Genomic DNA, 12,500 nt, shown 5'->3' with positions numbered 1-12,500 from the left:
CCACCGACACTTAGAATATTTTCGAGTTGGTATAAATCAGTAACCACTGACACTTAGAATATTTTCGACTTGGTATAAATCAGTAACCACTGACACTTAGAATATTTTCGGGTTGGTATAAATCAGTAACCACCGACACTTAGAATATTTTCGAGTTGGTATAAATCAGTAACCACCGACACTTAGAATTTTTTCGAGTTGGTATAAATCAGTAACCACTGACACTTAGAATATTTTCGGGTTGGTATAAATCAGTAACCACCGACACTTAGAATATTTTCGAGTTGGTATAAATCAGTAACCACTGACACTTAGAATTTTTTCGAGTTGGTATAAATCAGTAACCACTGACACTTAGAATATTTTCGACTTGGTATAAATCAGTAACCACTGACACTTAGAATATTTTCGGGTAGGTATAAATCAGTAACCACCGACACTTAGAATATTTTCGAGTTGGTATAAATCAGTAACCACCGACACTTAGAATTTTTTCGAGTTGGTATAAATCAGTAACCACTGACACTTAGAATTTTTTCGGGTTGGTATAAATCAGTAACCACCGACACTTAGAATATTTTCGAGTTGGTATAAATCAGTAACCACTGACACTTAGAATTTTTTCGGGTCGGTATAAATCAGTAACCACTGACACTTAGAATATTTTCGACTTGGTATAAATCAGTAACCACTGACACTTAGAATATTTTCGGGTTGGTATAAATCAGTAACCACTGACACTTAGAATTTTTTCGACTTGGTATAAATCAGTAACCACTGACACTTAGAATTTTTTCGGGTTGGTATAAATCAGTAACCACTGACACTTAGAATATTTTCGGGTTGGTATAAATCAGTAACCACTGACACTTAGAATTTTTTCGGGTTGGTATAAATCAGTAACCACCGACACTTAGAATTTTTTCGGCTCAGTAGAAATCAGTAACCAAGCGCATTTTTGAATTGGTTACTGATTTCTCCGTTCGAGTTGCGGCTGCGGTTGGCTTCAAATAGTGGTGGGGGCTTAATTATCGCCGAGGGGAGCATGTCCCGGTGGTGTGGCCGAGGATGGAGTGCCTTTTGAAGGGGGTGTTTCTGAATTTGGACCCTTTTTGAGTTGCATGGCCGGATGGGTGTGGTTTTGAAGGGTGTGTCTGTCTGGAGTGGCACCGGCGTTGGTGTGAGGCTGAGGGTGGGCGTTCGGTTCCTGGTTAGGGATAGGGAAAGGGTGAGACTTAGCTTTAGTGCTCGTGCCCCCGATTTTGGTAATGTTTGACGTCAATTTTCCAAGGAGGCGAATGCAAGGCTTCAGAGGGACTTTGAGTGTTCGGGGGCGGGGTAGCTCAGCCGGATTTGCCCCGGCGGTTCTGCGGACGGTGTTGACTTCGAGGGCGGACCGGCCCCCGTGTTCAGTCCGAATATCGTGCATTGTTAACGGCGGGAAGTGTTCCAAAAGGGAATGGGATTGAATGTGACTGCTGAAGCCGACTTTGAGACCTGTAACGCGGGTAGCTCAGCCGGATTTGACCCGGCGGTTCTGGCGACGGTCTCGCCTTCGAGGGGGGAGCGCCCCGCGTGTTCAGGCCGAATTTTGTGCATTTCCATCGGCGGGAAGAGGTCCAAACGGGAATGGGATTGAATGTGACTGCTGAAGCCGACATTGAGACCTCTAACGCGGGTAGCTCGGCAGGATTTGACCCGGCGGTTCTGCCGAAGGTCTCACCTTCGAGGGGGGAGCGTCCCGCGTGTTCAGGCCGAATATCGTGCATTGTTAACGGCGGGAAGTGTTCCAAACGTGAATGGGATTGAATGTGACTGCTGAAGCCGACATTGAGACCTCTAACGCGGGTAGCTCGGCCGGATTTGACCCGGCGGTTCTGGCGACGGTCTCGCCTTCGAGGGGGGAGCGTCCCGCGTGTTCAGGCCGAATTTTGTGCATTTCCATCGGCGGGAAGAGGTCCAAACGGGAATGGGATTGAATGTGACTGCTGAAGCCGACATTGAGACCTCTAACGCGGGTAGCTCGGCAGGATTTGACCCGGCGGTTCTGCCGAAGGTCTCACCTTCGAGGGGGGAGCGTCCCGCGTGTTCAGGCCGAATATCGTGCATTGTTAACGGCGGGAAGTGTTCCAAAAGGGAATGGGATTGAATGTGACTGCTGAAGCCGACATTGAGACCTCTAACGCGGGTAGCTCGGCCGGATTTGACCCGGCGGTTCTGGCGACGGTCTCGCCTTCGAGGGGGGAGCGTCCCGCGTGTTCAGGCCGAATTTTGTGCATTTCCATCGGCGGGAAGAGGTCCAAACGGGAATGGGATTGAATGTGACTGCTGAAGCCGACATTGAGACCTCTAACGCGGGTAGCTCGGCCGGATTTGACCCGGCGGTTCTGCCGAAGGTCTCACCTTCGAGGGGGGAGCGTCCCGCGTGTTCAGGCCGAGTTTTGTGCATTTCCATCGGCGGGAAGAGGTCCAAACGGGAATGGGATTGAATGTGACTGCTGAAGCCGACATTGAGACCTCTAACGCGGGTAGCTCGGCCGGATTTGACCCGGCGGTTCTGCCGAAGGTCTCAGCTTCGAGGGGGGAGCGCCCACCGTGTACAGGCCGATTTTCATGCATTTCCAACCGTGGGAAGGGGTCCGAAAGGGGATGGGGGTGAACGTGACTGCTCAACCCGACTTTGAGACCTCTAACGCGGGTAGCTCAGCCGGATTTGACCCGGCGGTTCTGGCGACGGTCTCGCCTTCGAGGGGGGAGCGTCCCGCGTGTTCAGGCCGAATTTTGTGCATTTCCATCGGCGGGAAGAGGTCCAAACGGGAATGGGATTGAATGTGACTGCTGAAGCCGACATTGAGACCTCTAACGCGGGTAGCTCGGCCGGATTTGACCCGGCGGTTCTGCCGAAGGTCTCACCTTCGAGGGGGGAGCGTCCCGCGTGTTCAGGCCGAATTTTGTGCATTTCCATCGGCGGGAAGAGGTCCAAACGGGAATGGGATTGAATGTGACTGCTGAAGCCGACATTGAGACCTCTAACGCGGGTAGCTCGGCCGGATTTGACCCGGCGGTTCTGCCGAAGGTCTCACCTTCGAGGGGGGAGCGCCCACCGTGTACAGGCCGATTTTCATGCATTTCCAACCGTGGGAAGGGGTCCGAAAGGGGATGGGGGTGAACGTGACTGCTCAACCCGACTTTGAGACCTGTAACGCGGGTAGCTCAGCCGGATTTGACCCGGCGGTTCTGGCGACGGTCTCGCCTTCGAGGGGGGAGCGTCCCGCGTGTTCAGGCCGAATTTTGTGCATTTCCATCGGCGGGAAGAGGTCCAAACGGGAATGGGATTGAATGTGACTGCTGAAGCCGACATTGAGACCTCTAACGCGGGTAGCTCGGCCGGATTTGACCCGGCGGTTCTGCCGAAGGTCTCACCTTCGAGGGGGGAGCGTCCCGCGTGTTCAGGCCGAATTTTGTGCATTTCCATCGGCGGGAAGAGGTCCAAACGGGAATGGGATTGAATGTGACTGCTGAAGCCGACATTGAGACCTCTAACGCGGGTAGCTCGGCCGGATTTGACCCGGCGGTTCTGCCGAAGGTCTCACCTTCGAGGGGGGAGCGCCCACCGTGTACAGGCCGATTTTCATGCATTTCCAACCGTGGGAAGGGGTCCGAAAGGGGATGGGGGTGAACGTGACTGCTCAACCCGACTTTGAGACCTGTAACGCGGGTAGCTCAGCCGGATTTGACCCGGCGGTTCTGGCGACGGTCTCGCCTTCGAGGGGGGAGCGCCCCGCGTGTTCAGGCCGAATTTTGTGCATTTCCATCGGCGGGAAGAGGTCCAAACGGGAATGGGATTGAATGTGACTGCTGAAGCCGACATTGAGACCTCTAACGCGGGTAGCTCGGCAGGATTTGACCCGGCGGTTCTGCCGAAGGTCTCACCTTCGAGGGGGGAGCGCCCACCGTGTACAGGCCGATTTTCATGCATTTCCAACCGTGGGAAGGGGGCCGAAAGGGGATGGGGGTGAATGTGACTGCTCAACCCGACTTTGAGGCATCTAACCCGGGTAGCTCAGCCGGGTTTGACCCGGCGGTTCTGCCGACTGCCTCGCCTTCGAGGGGGGAGCGTCCCCCGTGTACAGGCCGATTTTCATGCATTTCGAACCGTGGGAAGTGGCCCAAAAGGGGATGGGGGTGAATGTGACTGCTCAACCCGACTTTGGCGCTTCCGAGCCGGGTAGCCCGGCCGGGTTTGACCCGGCGGTTCTGCCGTCGGTCTCGCCTTCGAGGGCGGAGCCTCCCCCGTGTACAGGCCGATTTTCATGCATTTGCAACGGTGGGAAGTTGCCCAAAAGTCGATGGGAGTGAATGTGACTGCTCAACCCGACTTTGAGACTTTTAAGCCGGGTAGCTCAGCCGGGTTTGACCCGGCGGTTCTGCCGACGGTCTCGCCTTCGAGGGGGGAGCCTCCCCCGTGTACAGGCCGATTTTCGTGCATTTCCAACGGTGGGAAGAGGTTCAAAAGGGGATGGGAGTGAATGTGACTGCTCAACCCGACTCTGAGGCTTCTAACCCGGGTAGCTCGGCCGGGTTTGATCCGGCGGTTCTGCCGACGGTCTCGTCTTCGAGGCCGGTGCCTCCCCCGTGTACAGGCCGATTTTCGTGCATTTCCAACGGTGGGAAGTGGTCCAAAAGGGAATGGGGGTGGACGTGTCTGCTCATACCGACTTTGAGACTTGTAAGCCGGGTAGCTCAGCCGGGTTTGACCCGGCGGTTCTGCCGACGGTCTCGCCTTCGAGGGGGGAGCCTCCCCCGTGTACAGGCCGATTTCCGTGCATTTCCAACGGTGGGAAGAGGTTCAAAAGGGGATGGGAGTGAATGTGACTGCTCAACCCGACTCTGAGGCTTCTAACCCGGGTAGCTCGGCCGGGTTTGATCCGGCGGTTCTGCCGACGGTCTCGTCTTCGAGGCCGGTGCCTCCCCCGTGTACAGGCCGATTTTCGTGCATTTCCAACGGTGGGAAGAGGTTCAAAAGGGGATGGGGGTGAATGCGACTGCTCAACCCGACTCTGAGGCTTCTAACCCGGGTAGCCCGGCCGGGTTTGACCCGGCGGTTCTGCCGTCGGTCTCGCCTTCGAGGGCGGAGCCTCCCCCGTGTACAGGCCGATTTTCATGCATTTGCAACGGTGGGAAGTTGCCCAAAAGTCGATGGGAGTGAATGTGACTGCTCAACCCGACTTTGAGACTTTTAAGCCGGGTAGCTCAGCCGGGTTTGACCCGGCGGTTCTGCCGACGGTCTCGCCTTCGAGGGGGGAGCCTCCCCCGTGTACAGGCCGATTTTCGTGCATTTCCAACGGTGGGAAGAGGTTCAAAAGGGGATGGGAGTGAATGTGACTGCTCAACCCGACTCTGAGGCTTCTAACCCGGGTAGCTCGGCCGGGTTTGATCCGGCGGTTCTGCCGACGGTCTCGTCTTCGAGGCCGGTGCCTCCCCCGTGTACAGGCCGATTTTCGTGCATTTCCAACGGTGGGAAGTGGTCCAAAAGGGAATGGGGGTGGACGTGTCTGCTCATACCGACTTTGAGACTTGTAAGCCGGGTAGCTCAGCCGGGTTTGTTCCGGCGGTTCTGCCGACGGTCTCGTCATCGAGGGGGGAGCCTCCCCCGTGTCCAGGCCGATTTTCATGCATTTCCAACCGTGGGAAGTGGTCCAAAAGGGAATGGGGGTGAATGTGACTGCTCATACCGACTTTGAGACTTTTAAGCCGGGTAGCTCAGCCGGGTTTGACCCGGCGGTTCTGCCGACGGTCTCGCCTTCGAGGGGGGAGCGTCCCCCGTGTTCAGGCCGAATTTTGTGCATTTCGAACCGTGGGAAGTTGCCCAAAAGTCGATGGGAGTGAATGTGACTGCTCAACCCGACTTTGAGACTTGTAAGCCGGGTAGCTCAGCCGGGTTTGACCCGGCGGTTCTGCCGACGGTCTCGTCTTCGAGGCGGGTGCCTCCCCCGTGTACAGGCCGATTTTCATGCATTTCGTACCGTGGGAAGCGGTCCAAAAGGGGATGGGAGTGAACGTGACTGCTCATACCGACTTTGGCGCTTCCGAGCCGGGTAGCTCAGCCGGGTTTGACCCGGCGGTTCTGCCGACGGTCTCGCCTTCGAGGGGGGAGCGTCCCCCGTGTTCAGGCCGAATCTTGTGCATTTCGAACCGTGGGAAGTTGCCCAAAAGTCGATGGGAGTGAATGTGACTGCTCAACCCGACTTTGAGACTTGTAAGCCGGGTAGCTCAGCCGGGTTTGACCCGGCGGTTCTGCCGACGGTCTCGTCTTCGAGGCGGGTGCCTCCCCCGTGTACAGGCCGATTTTCATGCATTTCGTACCGTGGGAAGCGGTCCAAAAGGGGATGGGAGTGAACGTGACTGCTCATACCGACTTTGGCGCTTCCGAGCCGGGTAGCTCAGCCGGGTTTGACCCGGCGGTTCTGCCGACGGTCTCGCCTTCGAGGGGGGAGCGTCCCCCGTGTTCAGGCCGAATCTTGTGCATTTCGAACCGTGGGAAGTTGCCCAAAAGTCGATGGGAGTGAATGTGACTGCTCAACCCGACTTTGAGACTTGTAAGCCGGGTAGCTCAGCCGGGTTTGACCCGGCGGTTCTGCCGACGGTCTCGTCTTCGAGGCGGATGCCACCCCCGTGTACAGGCCGATTTTCGTGCATTTCCAACCGTGGGAAGTGGTCTAAAAGTCGATGGGAGTGAACGTGACTGCTCAACCCGACTCTGAGGCTTCTAACCCGGGTAGCTCGGCCGGGTTTGACCCGGCGGTTCTGCCGACGGTCTCGTCTTCGAGGCGGGTGCCTCCCCCGTGTACAGGCCGATTTTCGTGCATTTCGAACCGTGGGAAGTGGTCTAAAAGTCGATGGGAGTGAACGTGACTGCTCAACCCGACTTTGAGACTTGTAAGCCGGGTAGCTCAGCCAGGTTTGACCCGGCGGTTCTGCCGACGGTCTCGCCTTCGAGGGCGGACCCTCCCCCGTGTACAGGCCGGTTTTCGTGCATTTCGAACCGTGGGAAGTGATCCAAAAGGGAATGGGGGTGAACGTGACTGCCCAACCCGGCTTTGAGACTTGTAAGCCGGGTAGCTCAGCCGGGTTGGACCCGGCGGTTCTGCCGACGGTCTCGACTTCGAGGCGGGTGCCTCCCCCGTGTACAGGCCGATTTTCATGCATTTGCAACGGTGGGAAGTTGCCCAAAAGTCGATGGGAGTGAATGTGACTGCTCAACCCGACTTCGAGACTTGTAAGCCGGGTAGCTCAGCCGGGTTTGACCCGGCGGTTCTGCCGACGGTCTCGCCTTCGAGGGGGGAGCCTCCCCCGTGTACAGGCCGATTTTCGTGCATTTCCAACGGTGGGAAGAGGTTCAAAAGGGGATGGGAGTGAATGTGACTGCTCAACCCGACTTTGGCGCTTCCGAGCCGGGTAGCTCAGCCGGGTTTGACCCGGCGGGTCTGCCGACGGTCTCGTCTTCGAGGCGGGTGCCTCCCCCGTATACAGGCCGATTTTCATGCATTTCGAACCGTGGGAAGTGGTCCAAAAGGGAATGGGGGTGGACGTGTCTGCTCATACCGACTTTGAGACTTGTAAGCCGGGTAGCTCAGCCGGGTTTGTTCCGGCGGTTCTGCCGACGGTCTCGTCTTCGAGGCGGGTGCCTCCCCCGTGTACAGGCCGATTTTCGTGCATTTCGAACCGTGGGAAGTGGTCCAAAAGGGGATGGGAGTGAATGTGACTGCTCAACCCGACTTTGGCGCTTCCGAGCCGGGTAGCTCAGCCGGGTTTGACCCGGCGGGTCTGCCGACGGTCTCGTCTTCGAGGCGGGTGCCTCCCCCGTATACAGGCCGATTTTCATGCATTTCGAACCGTGGGAAGTGGTCCAAAAGGGAATGGGGGTGGACGTGTCTGCTCATACCGACTTTGAGACTTGTAAGCCGGGTAGCTCAGCCGGGTTTGATCCTGCGGTTCTGCCGACGGTCTCGCCTTCGAGGGGGGAGCCTCCCCCGTGTTCAGTCCGATTTCCATGCATTTCCAACCGTGGGAAGTTGCCCAAAAGGGGATGGGAGTGAATGTGACTGCTCAACCCGACTTTGGCGCTTCCGAGCCGGTTAGCACAGCCGGGTTTGACCCGGCGGTTCTGCCGACAGTCTCCTCTTCGAGGCGGGTGCCTCCCCCGTGTACAGGCCGATTTCCGTGCATTTCGAACCGTGGGAAGTGGTCCAAACGTCGATGGGAGTGAATGTGACTGCTCAACCCGACTTTGGCGCTTCCGAGCCGGGTAGCTCAGCCGGGTTTGACCCGGCGGTTCTGCCGACGGTCTCGTCTTCGAGGCGGGTGCCTCCCCCGTGTACAGGCCGATTTTCATGCATTTGGAACCGTGGGAAGTGGTCCAAAAGGGAATGGGGGTGGACGTGACTGCTCATACCGACTTTGAGACTTGTAAGCCGGGTAGCTCGGCCGGGTTTGACCCGGCGGTTCTGCCGACGGTCTCGCCTTCGAGGGGGGAGCCTCCCCCGTGTTCAGTCCGATTTTCGTGCATTTCCCACGGTGGGAAATGGTATCTTTCATTACGGGGACAAGGGTCTGAAGCGGTGAAGTCAGTAACCGGCATAGTTAAGGAAAGGGTTCGAATTTTCTCAACAGTACGAAAAAAGTGAGCAGGGAAGCTAGAGAAGGTGTCAGTGAGTCCCAAACGAGTGAACCGCAAAACTTAGGGAAATGCCCGAAAGCGTTTTAAAGGGTGAAATCGGGAACGAGGAAATGATGGGAAAGTGCCTGAAAGTGCTAAATGAGTAAACAGAAAAACGAAGAAAAATGTTTGAAAAGAAGAAGTGAGTAACCAGGAAAACTTAGAAAAATGTTCAAAACGAAGAAATCAGTAACCAGGAAAACTTAGAAAAATGATCAAAAAGAAGAAATGAGTAACCAGGAAAACTTAGAAAAATGTTTAAAAAGAAGAAATCAGTAACCAGGAAAACTTAGGAAAATGTTTAAAAAGAAGAAATCAGTAACCAGAAAAACTGCGAAAAATGTTTAAAAAGAAGAAATGAGTAACCAGAAAAACTTAGAAAAATGTTTAAAAAGAAGAAATCAGTAACCAGGAAAACTTAGAAAAATGTTTAAAAAGAAGAAATCAGTAACCAGGAAAACTTAGAAAAATGTTTAAAAAGAAGAAATCAGTAACCAGGAAAACTTAGAAAAATGTTATAAAAGAAGAAGTGAGTAACCAGAAAAACTTAGAAAAATGTTTAAAAAGAAGAAATCAGTAACCAGAAAAACTGCGAAAAATGTTTAAAAAGAAGAAATCAGTAACCAGACAAACTGCGAAAAATGTTTAAAAAGAAGAAATCAGTAACCAGGAAAACTTAGAAAAATGTTTAAAAAGAAGAAGTGAGTAACCAGAAAAACTTAGAAAAATGTTTAAAAAGAAGAAATCAGTAACCAGAAAAACTTAGAAAAATGTTTAAAAAGAAGAAATCAGTAACCAGAAAAACTGCGAAAAATGTTTAAAAAGAAGAAATCAGTAACCAGGAAAACTTAGAAAAATGTTTAAAAAGAAGAAATCAGTAACCAGAAAAACTGCGAAAAATGTTTAAAAAGAAGAAATCAGTAACCAGGAAAACTTAGAAAAATGTTTAAAAAGAAGAAATCAGTAACCAGAAAAACTTAGAAAAATGTTTAAAAAGAAGAAATGAGTAACCAGAAAAACTTAGAAAAATGTTTAAAAAGAAGAAATCAGTAACCAGAAAAACGGCGAAAAATGTTTAAAAAGAAGAAATCAGTAACCAGAAAAACTTAGAAAAATGTTTAAAAAGAAGAAGTGAGTAACCAGAAAAACTTAGAAAAATGTTTAAAAAGAAGAAATGAGTAACCAGAAAAACTTAGAAAAATGTTTAAAAAGAAGAAATCAGTAACCAGAAAAACTTAGAAAAATGTTTAAAAAGAAGAAATGAGTAACCAGAAAAACTTAGAAAAATGCTTAAAAAGAAGAAATCAGTAACCAGAAAAACGGCGAAAAATGTTTAAAAAGAAGAAATCAGTAACCAGAAAAACGGCGAAAAATGTTTAAAAAGAAGAAATCAGTAACCAGACAAACTGCGAAAAAATGTTTAAAAAGAAGAAATCAGTAACCAGAAAAACTGCGAAAAATGTTTAAAAAGAAGAAATCAGTAACCAGGAAAACTTAGAAAAATGTTTAAAAAGAAGAAATGAGTAACCAGGAAAACTTAGAAAAATGTTTAAAAAGAAGAAATGAGTAACCAGGAAAACTTAGAAAAATGTTTAAAAAGAAGAAATCAGTAACCAGAAAAACTTAGAAAAATGTTTAAAAAGAAGAAATCAGTAACCAGAAAAACTTAGAAAAATGTTTAAAAAGAAGAAATGAGTAACCAGAAAAACTTAGAAAAATGTTTAAAAAGAAGAAATGAGTAACCAGAAAAACTTAGAAAAATGTTTAAAAAGAAGAAATCAGTAACCAGAAAAACGGCGAAAAATGTTTAAAAAGAAGAAGTGAGTAACCAGAAAAACTTAGAAAAATGTTTAAAAAGAAGAAATGAGTAACCAGAAAAACTTAGAAAAATGTTTAAAAAGAAGAAATCAGTAACCAGAAAAACTTAGAAAAATGTTTAAAAAGAAGAAATGAGTAACCAGAAAAACTTAGAAAAATGTTTAAAAAGAAGAAATCAGTAACCAGAAAAACGGCGAAAAATGTTTAAAAAGAAGAAATCAGTAACCAGAAAAACGGCGAAAAATGTTTAAAAAGAAGAAATCAGTAACCAGACAAACTGCGAAAAATGTTTAAAAAGAAGAAATCAGTAACCAGAAAAACTTAGAAAAATGTTTAAAAAGAAGAAATCAGTAACCAGGAAAACTTGGAAAAAAACACTTAGAAAAATTTTCAGCAAAGTGTGAAAAATATTCTAAGTGTCAGCGGAGGAAAATGCTGCAGCATCGGGAAAGATTCGCAAACTTACACCGAACATGTGCTCCGAAGTGCCGGAGGAATTGGGTGAATTGAGCCCGGCAAATGGCCAGCTGTCGTTTTGTGCCTGCAGCCCGAAAACTTTAACTTTGTCTGTCGCGGAAGTCCGGACCGAGAAAAATCCAAACGGTTTTGACCGGACCGAGTTCCAGACCGATGCAGTCAAATTTGGAATTCAGACCCATTCAGTGCCACTTGTAGTTTTTCCGCAGTGAGGTTGGCGGGGTACCCGGAGATATATGGGAACACGATTTTTAGAACAAAATGGCGGCGCGGGACCGTTCTGAAAGGCATCCGAAAAACGGTTCCACGGGCATAGCACTTTAATGACAGGTATGAGTGCATGCCGGAGAGCTCTTGGAAGTCGAATTTTTGACACTTTGTCAATTTTTTGACAGATTTGACAAACTCTTTCTGTCTGTTCTAAGAGTCAGTCAGAGACTTGTGCGGCGGTCTTTTGACACTATTGGAGGGCGGGCAAACCCCACGTTGACTCCGGCCGTCCCTCCACAGGCGCTCGTGTCCAAAATGAAGGCGAGAGACGCGAGTGGCCTGGTTCCCTTGGGTGTTGCCAAGAAGGCTGCGGGCTGACCGTTGCCTGAGCACTCCCTAAAGCCTCTTGTGATGAGAGCAGACCTCGCCTGCCGCACGACCGGCTCTGGGAGTCGTTGGGCCGCTATTTGTGAATAGTCTGGTCCTCCTCTGCCACCCGGACAAGCGCGATGGCTCTGCCGCCCTGCGGTGCTCGTCACCCAGGTTTGGGGAACACGATACTCGTAACAAAAATAAAAGGCGGCTCGGGACCTGCAGGCGAAAGGGGTCCCGTGGTGCTAAGCACGTCGACTTCGGGTCTCGGTGCAAGCCGGAGAGCTCACGGAAGTCTAAAGTTTTCGGCACGTGGTCGAATCTTTTCAAAGGCTTACCCGGCTCTTTCCGTCCATTCTGAGAGTAAGTCAGAGGCCGGTGCGGAGGTCTCTTGACAATCGGAGGGGGTGGTGGCCCTCCGCAGGCGCTCGTGTCGAAAATGAAGGCGAGAGACGCGAGTGGCCTGGTTCCCCTGGGTGTTGCCAGGAAGGCTGCGGGCTGACCCTTGCCTGAGCACTCCCTAAAGCCTCTTGTGATGAGAGCAGACCTCGCGCGCCGCACGACCGGCTCTGGGAGTCGTTGGGCCGCTATCTGTGAATAGTCTGGTCCTCCTCTGCCACCCGGCCAAGTGCGATGGCTCTGCCGCCCTGCGGTGCTCGTCACGCAGGTATGGGGCACACGATGCTCGTAACAGCAAATAAAGGCGGCTCGGGACCTGCAGGCGAAAGGGGTCCCGTGGTGCTTAGCACGTCGACTTCGGGTCTCGGTGCAAGCCGGAGAGCTCACGGAAGTCTAAAGTTTTCGGCACGTGGTCGAATCTTTTGAAAGGCTTACCCGGCTCTTTCCGTCCATTCTGAGAGTCAGTCAGAGGCCGGTGCGGCGGTCTATTGACGACCGGAGGCTC

This window comes from Chiloscyllium punctatum, unplaced genomic scaffold (genome assembly GCF_047496795.1).
Source record: "Chiloscyllium punctatum isolate Juve2018m unplaced genomic scaffold, sChiPun1.3 scaffold_1769, whole genome shotgun sequence".
Taxonomy (NCBI): domain Eukaryota; kingdom Metazoa; phylum Chordata; class Chondrichthyes; order Orectolobiformes; family Hemiscylliidae; genus Chiloscyllium; species Chiloscyllium punctatum.
The sequence above is the reverse complement of the archived record's forward strand: the minus strand, read 5'-3'. Positions refer to the sequence as shown.